The following is a 6,113-nucleotide window of genomic DNA, read 5'->3' on the forward strand; positions in this document are numbered from 1 at the left end:
AGGGAGGGAGGGAGGGAGGGAGGGAGGGAGGGAGGAAGGGAGAAGATAGGAGGGCCAAGGCTAATTCCCCTAAAGAACCATTCTCAAAGCAGCTTTCCAGAGATTTGACTTCATATACAAAGTATTGTCCTAGGCTCTAAGACAGGGCTTCTCAACTTGACCCCTTTGGGGGTTGCATATTAGGTATCCTGCATATTTTATATTTATATTACGATTCATAACAGTAGCAAACTTACACATATGAAGTAGCAATGAAAATAATTTCATGGCTGTGGGTCACTACAACACAAGGAACTGTATTAAAGGGTCACAGCATTGGGTGGCTTGAGAACTCTTGCTCTAAGCATTGGCTCTTTGTCCAACTGCCTCAGCTTTCTGCATCTTCCAGGGTTCTCTGATAATACACTGGCTCTGAACATCACCCATTTACATCTCTCTGTAGAGAAGAGAGGCTTTGGCGTTCTGTTTGAGGTACAAGATGGTGAAATTGTCAGAAACAAACTCGTTGTCATCCATGGGAGGCCTACCCAAGACAAGAGAGGGCAGGTAACCAGAAAAAGATAGGACTAGGACTATCACCAAGTCCTGTCAGGATTACAGTGCCACTTGACCTCAACCCAGACAGCATTGCTGACCTGCAATGAGGTAGCACTTGGCTTGCTGGTAAAGGGCTATTCTGTGTTGCTGGCATGGACATAGCATGCCTTGTCCATGGTGACAACATGAAAAGGGAACGTGACCCCTGTAGTCTTTAGAGTTAAATAGAGTCAGTTAATCTTGGCCTCTCTACTATAGCCATGGGGGCACATCCTTGATGTGTTTAGCCCCTCATTCTCTAGATGATAAAATCAAAATGCCTGCCTTGTTGGGCTTTTTAAAGTCAGAATAAAATAAAGAATATCCCAAGCCCTGGTACAAATCTTGTTATAGCAACTAAGGACGCAGAGGCTCTTGTCTCATTTGTCCGCCTGTGTGATATGCCTTTTACAGTCACAGGCATAAAAAGCTTAAACCCTTAGCAACGAGAGCATTGCTTTACTGTCTATAATTAAATCTGTCTAATTGGGTCTCTGGGGGGGATCCTGAAATGTCTTAAACCAACTGAACTCAGAAAACCCGGACCATACTGGCCAGAGTCCAATGTAATGACAGAGCCTGATTCTCTCTAAAAGGGAAACACAACAATTAAACCAGGTGTGAGACTTATACTCTGGGGAAAACTCACAACCACGGTGTGTGCAAAGGCTTGCTTATAGCGACAAGCACTGAGTCACATCTAGGGGACCGCTCCCTATGAGCAAGCTCAGCAGGCTGATGGATTGCATCTCTGAGCAGCACACAGCACGGGCTTACGTCATGAGAATATTGATTTGTTTACTACAGAGTGACTGCTTCTGCATCCATCAAAACCAGCCACGGCCCTCTTCCAGATGTAAAGTGGGTCATGACTCACAAGCCTTCTTTTCCAATCTAATAGCAACAAGATGTCTTAAAATGAACACACACACACACACACGTCAAACAACCAGAGAAACTTTTGTATCAATAAATAAACATTCCCCCAAACAGGAACAGATGCAGTTTCTGATATATCCATCATCTTTCTTTAATCAAATGCTTTCCAAGTACCAGACTGTTGTTAGTCATTTTGCCTCTGTAGCTCAACAAATGGTTGTGGGAACCAGAGCCTCATGGGAGTTGTTATCACTACCATTTACCACAGTGAAACTGAGGGTTCCCCATCTAAGGGCATTTTCTACAAATACAATCGCTAAGCCCCCAAAGCATGTGCACCTAACTCCAAGGTTGGCTCCAGTTTTTGTTTTTTTTCTTCTTTTTTTGTCTGACCCTTCTCTTTTTTCCTCAATTAGGAACTCCTTAAACTGGGTCTGATGACTCCAGCCTGTAATCCCAGAATTTTGTGGCTGATGCAAAAAGATAATGAGTTCAAGGTTACTCTGGCTACATAATAAGTTTGTATTACTAGACAGCTGGCCATCCTGAACTAGAGACCAAAACCCGAGCTCCAAAAGCCAACACACACACACACACACACACACAAACACACACTGCACAAACACACTCAGACACACACACTGCACATAAACATTCAGATACACACACATACACACACTCAGGCACACATACTGCACACACACACACACACACATACACACAAACACAGCCTCTCATAGCATAAGCAACCATTTTTGAAGCATCCCTGCTACCTCAAAAAATTTTCACAGAACAAAAACTACAAGTACTAACTGACAACATCTGAGATAACACAGAGGCATGTCATAGCTTGTACAGTCAACTTGACACAAACCAAGAGTCACTTGGTAAGAGCTAACCTCAACTAAAAAATTGCCTCATTCAGATTGTCCGATGGCCATAACAATGAGGACTTTTCTTAATTGGTAAGTGATGGTGGAAGGCCCAGCCCACTGTGGGTGTTGGCATCCCTAGGCAGATGGGCCTGAGCTATGTAGGAAGGGTAGCAAGAGCCAGGGAGCAAGCCAGTGAGCAGCCACCCTCCAAAGTTTCTGCTTCGTGTTCTTGCCCTGTCAGAGTTCCCTCAAACATGGAGCATCAGCCAAAAGTTGAAATACATCCTTTCCTCTTTGGGTCATGATTTCTCACAGCAACAGAAAACAGAGGAAGACATTGGGAATCAGTGTCACCTGGGGTCAGGGAAGGCTTGGAAGAGAGGGACAAATGGCCGTAAGGACAAAGGAACTTCAGGAAAGAAGCATGGACAGTGAAAAGTAGTGCAGAGCAGGAGAGGAGCCACAGAATGTTCCAGGCTCTACACTTTCCACTGTGGCTTCCAATTCTTTCAAAGTGCTGAAGTGACAGATCTGCTGACTGGCCAGGACACTCCCACACCGCTGGAAGCTTCCTGCCAAGGAACAGTGGGCTGCAGAAACTGGCCTGAACCTCCAGTGAGTCAACTATGAATGCTTTTGTCTTCAAAGGCCTGCTTGGCTGCTGATCGTCCTAATGACAATACCCAGACACTATAATTCCACATGGACCCAGGTGGCTTAGGCTAATCACAAATCATGGTTTATAAAGACCACTCAGGGATAGATGCAGACAGAAGGAGTAGGCTCTGAGAATGGCATTTAGGGAGCAAGGACCCTGAAATCACAGCTGGGTTTGGACCCATGAACCAGTGTTGTCACAATGGCTACAACCTTCATCTGGGAGCCTTGTGCCCTGGGTGTGAGGTAAACTTGGCAGACATGGGAAAAGTCACTCTCCAAAGACATGCTACTCCAGGTGACCGTGGGAAGTCAGCATTCTGCCAGCATTCCCAAAGCCAGCAGTAATGGACCTCTTTATTTCTCCTCCATCAGTGGGTAGGTTCTCTGAAGGTCAGAAGAGTTTAGCGTTCTCTCTATTACGCATGAGACAGTGCCAGTCAGCAGGGAATCGGTGCTGTAGAGTTGAGCCAGAACTCAACTGACATACTGTGTCTCAGCAGAAGACCTGGTGATCTGAGATAGCATCAAGCCACCCACACAGGCCTGAAGATAACTGCTCTTCAGGGCCCGAGACTAGCACTCTGTACAGCATAGTCCTCTGAAGACAGTTTCATGAGAACCTTGGGTAGCCCTGGAAGCCTAGCACAAACTGCCCACACTTGTTCTGGCAAAGAGCACAGTCCCCAAAACTCACTGTCCCTGATTTCACTCACAAGCATCCAAAATAGAAAAGTCTCTAAAAATTAATGAAATAAAAATAAAATCTAGACTTTACATATTTTAAAAAGATGGAAACCACTTTTGCTTATTAGTCTGTGCTCCCAGAAAAACAGGGATTCTGTGTCTCCAAAATAAATGTTGTGCTCTCTTGTGCCCAGCCCAGCCGCTGGCCAAGTGCATATTGCTACCAGCTGTGTGTAGGTACTAACCTGCTGCACCTTCCCAAGGCTTCTAAGAATGTTTCCTTCATATGCAAGGGTACTTAGCAAGCATGTCTACTGCCAGTGTCTGGTTATTCTGTGAATATTCTGGTTATCATTTGATCTGTGCTGATAACTTCCCTATTGAAAGGCCCAGTATTGACTCCCCGCAAGGAGACAATTCATAAACAGTGACTTTTACCTCCTACAATTCCTTATTTCCAACTTGACTTTTAAAAGTGTTCTAATTATTAAAAAATATTAAAACCAAAAATCTCTACCTCCCAGCCTTGGTAGTCCACTAGTCCACAGCAGAGTGGCCATCCTGATCATGAAATGAGCCACCTGGCATCTGAGGAGTACAGTGCCCAGTGTCTCTGGCCAGTGTCATGATTCATGCTCACACCAGGTAATGTGAGATGTAGTAACTTCTGCATCTCTCTAATGACCCTCCAGGCTCTACACAGGATCCATGACTTCTCTGATGTCTAGTGAAGAATGGGGCCTATCATTGCAAGTAACCAGAGAAGAGCAATCTAAGACATCCTTCCAGGCTGCACACAGAGACTTGAGACTATGAGTGCTCACTGAAATGATCTTTAGGGTCCACAAAGAGCCTGTCACTATGAGCATCCGATGAAGACACAGACTGAAGTTTGGCTGAGACAGGTTCAGGCCTCTCTCCTGTCTAGGGTCCAAGGTCAACTCAACATAGATGGTGTCTCCACAGGGAAATATGCTGCAACTTGAAGAAGGAGCTGAGGTCAGAGGAAGCCTCTATACCCGTAGGAATGTAAGAAAGCCCCGGGGAGGGTACAGGCTGAAGTGTGGGGGGAGGCTGAGAGTCTGAGCATATCACAGAGTGACACTTGATCACATTCAGTTTCTCAGACTGGAAACACTTGAGGCCTAAACTCCAACAGGGATAATCTAGAAGACATGAATTTTCTAGACCATCAAAGATCAATCCATCAAATAGCAAAACCAGGAGTTTTAAGTCTGTGATGACAATGGGCTGGGAGCCTGGCAAGCACACTCGATGGGGAGTCTTCTCATCCCAGGCTCAGGGTAGACCTTTTTGCAACATGCCATTGACAGGCCTCTTGGAAGAACACAAGGGCCAGTTTGGAGATGAACTAGTCAAAACAAGAAGAGGGAAGGTATCCTCCTTCAATCCTGGCATCCTTCTCAGACCTGGGCTTGTGGACAATAGGAAAGAACTGTAACTTTGGCCCACGGTGGGTGAGAACATGCCTACAGAGAAGCCCCTAGTTTCTAGCTATATATTTGTGAAAAGTGATAAAGGGATAAGAAGTTCTTAAAGATCATCATGAGATATGAAGAGAAACTGGTCTCCTCTCTGGGACATGCCACTGGACCCTGCTTAACAGGGCAATCATCTACCACAAAGGATGTCATTGGACAAGCTGGTAGCAAGGACGGGAAGAGGGAATGAGAAGCTACAGGGCAGAGGAGATCTGTGGAGAAATAAGTGAGTGACTTCTAGGTCCCAAAGGCACATATGAGGACTGAGATGCAGATGTAAAGCCTAGAAAGCCAGGTACAGATCAGAAAGGGCTACAAGATTTACCTCAGAGGAGCCCAGCTTTCCTTAGGGGCTATGATGAACACCAGACATGAGTGCCACAAGGACTGACCCTTCTTGTCTTCTGATACATAAAAAGAGGGCACAATGATGTTCAGGTCCTGGTGACAAGCAGCTGTCTCTATATAGTACTTATTCAGTAGCATGGGCTGTGACATTCTGCTGTCCGGACATGAACTATTGCTTCTTGTTTCACAAAGAACCTCATCTTCAAGCTTGTGGCATTTGTCATATTATATATTAGGACACACACATGCCAGCTTGGAAGACTGTGCCCAAAGCACTCAAAGGCTATGAGTGAGGAGGAGCGGCGAGCATTAAGGATACTCAAAAAACTGTCCTACTTCAGCCAGAATTATGGGCTATGTTCTGCAAAACAGAGGTTGCCAGGACAAAGCATGTGCTTCAGAGGGACATAACAGCATAGCTGCTGAGACAGGAACAGAACTAATAGAAGTGTGAGTGTGTGTGTGTATCTGTAATGGGGTGGGGTGTGTACATGTGTGTATGTAATGGGGTAGTGAGTTTATGTGTATGTGTATGTGAGTGTGTGTGTGATAGGGTGGGGTGTGTACATGTGTGTATGTAATGGGGTGG

The 6,113-nt window shown here is 45.4% G+C and overlaps 1 protein-coding gene across 1 annotated transcript in view; it reads right to left on the reverse strand.

Annotated features, from left to right (window-relative positions):
• Rnf144a (ring finger protein 144A) overlaps positions 1-6,113 on the reverse strand; it is a 107,512-nt gene that overhangs the window by 23,829 nt on the left and 77,570 nt on the right. The gene's annotated exons all lie outside the window — the stretch shown is intronic.

The sequence above is a fragment of the Grammomys surdaster genome, unplaced genomic scaffold (genome assembly GCF_004785775.1).
Source record: "Grammomys surdaster isolate TR1022 unplaced genomic scaffold, NIH_TR_1.0 188, whole genome shotgun sequence".
Classification (NCBI taxonomy): Eukaryota; Metazoa; Chordata; class Mammalia; order Rodentia; family Muridae; genus Grammomys; species Grammomys surdaster.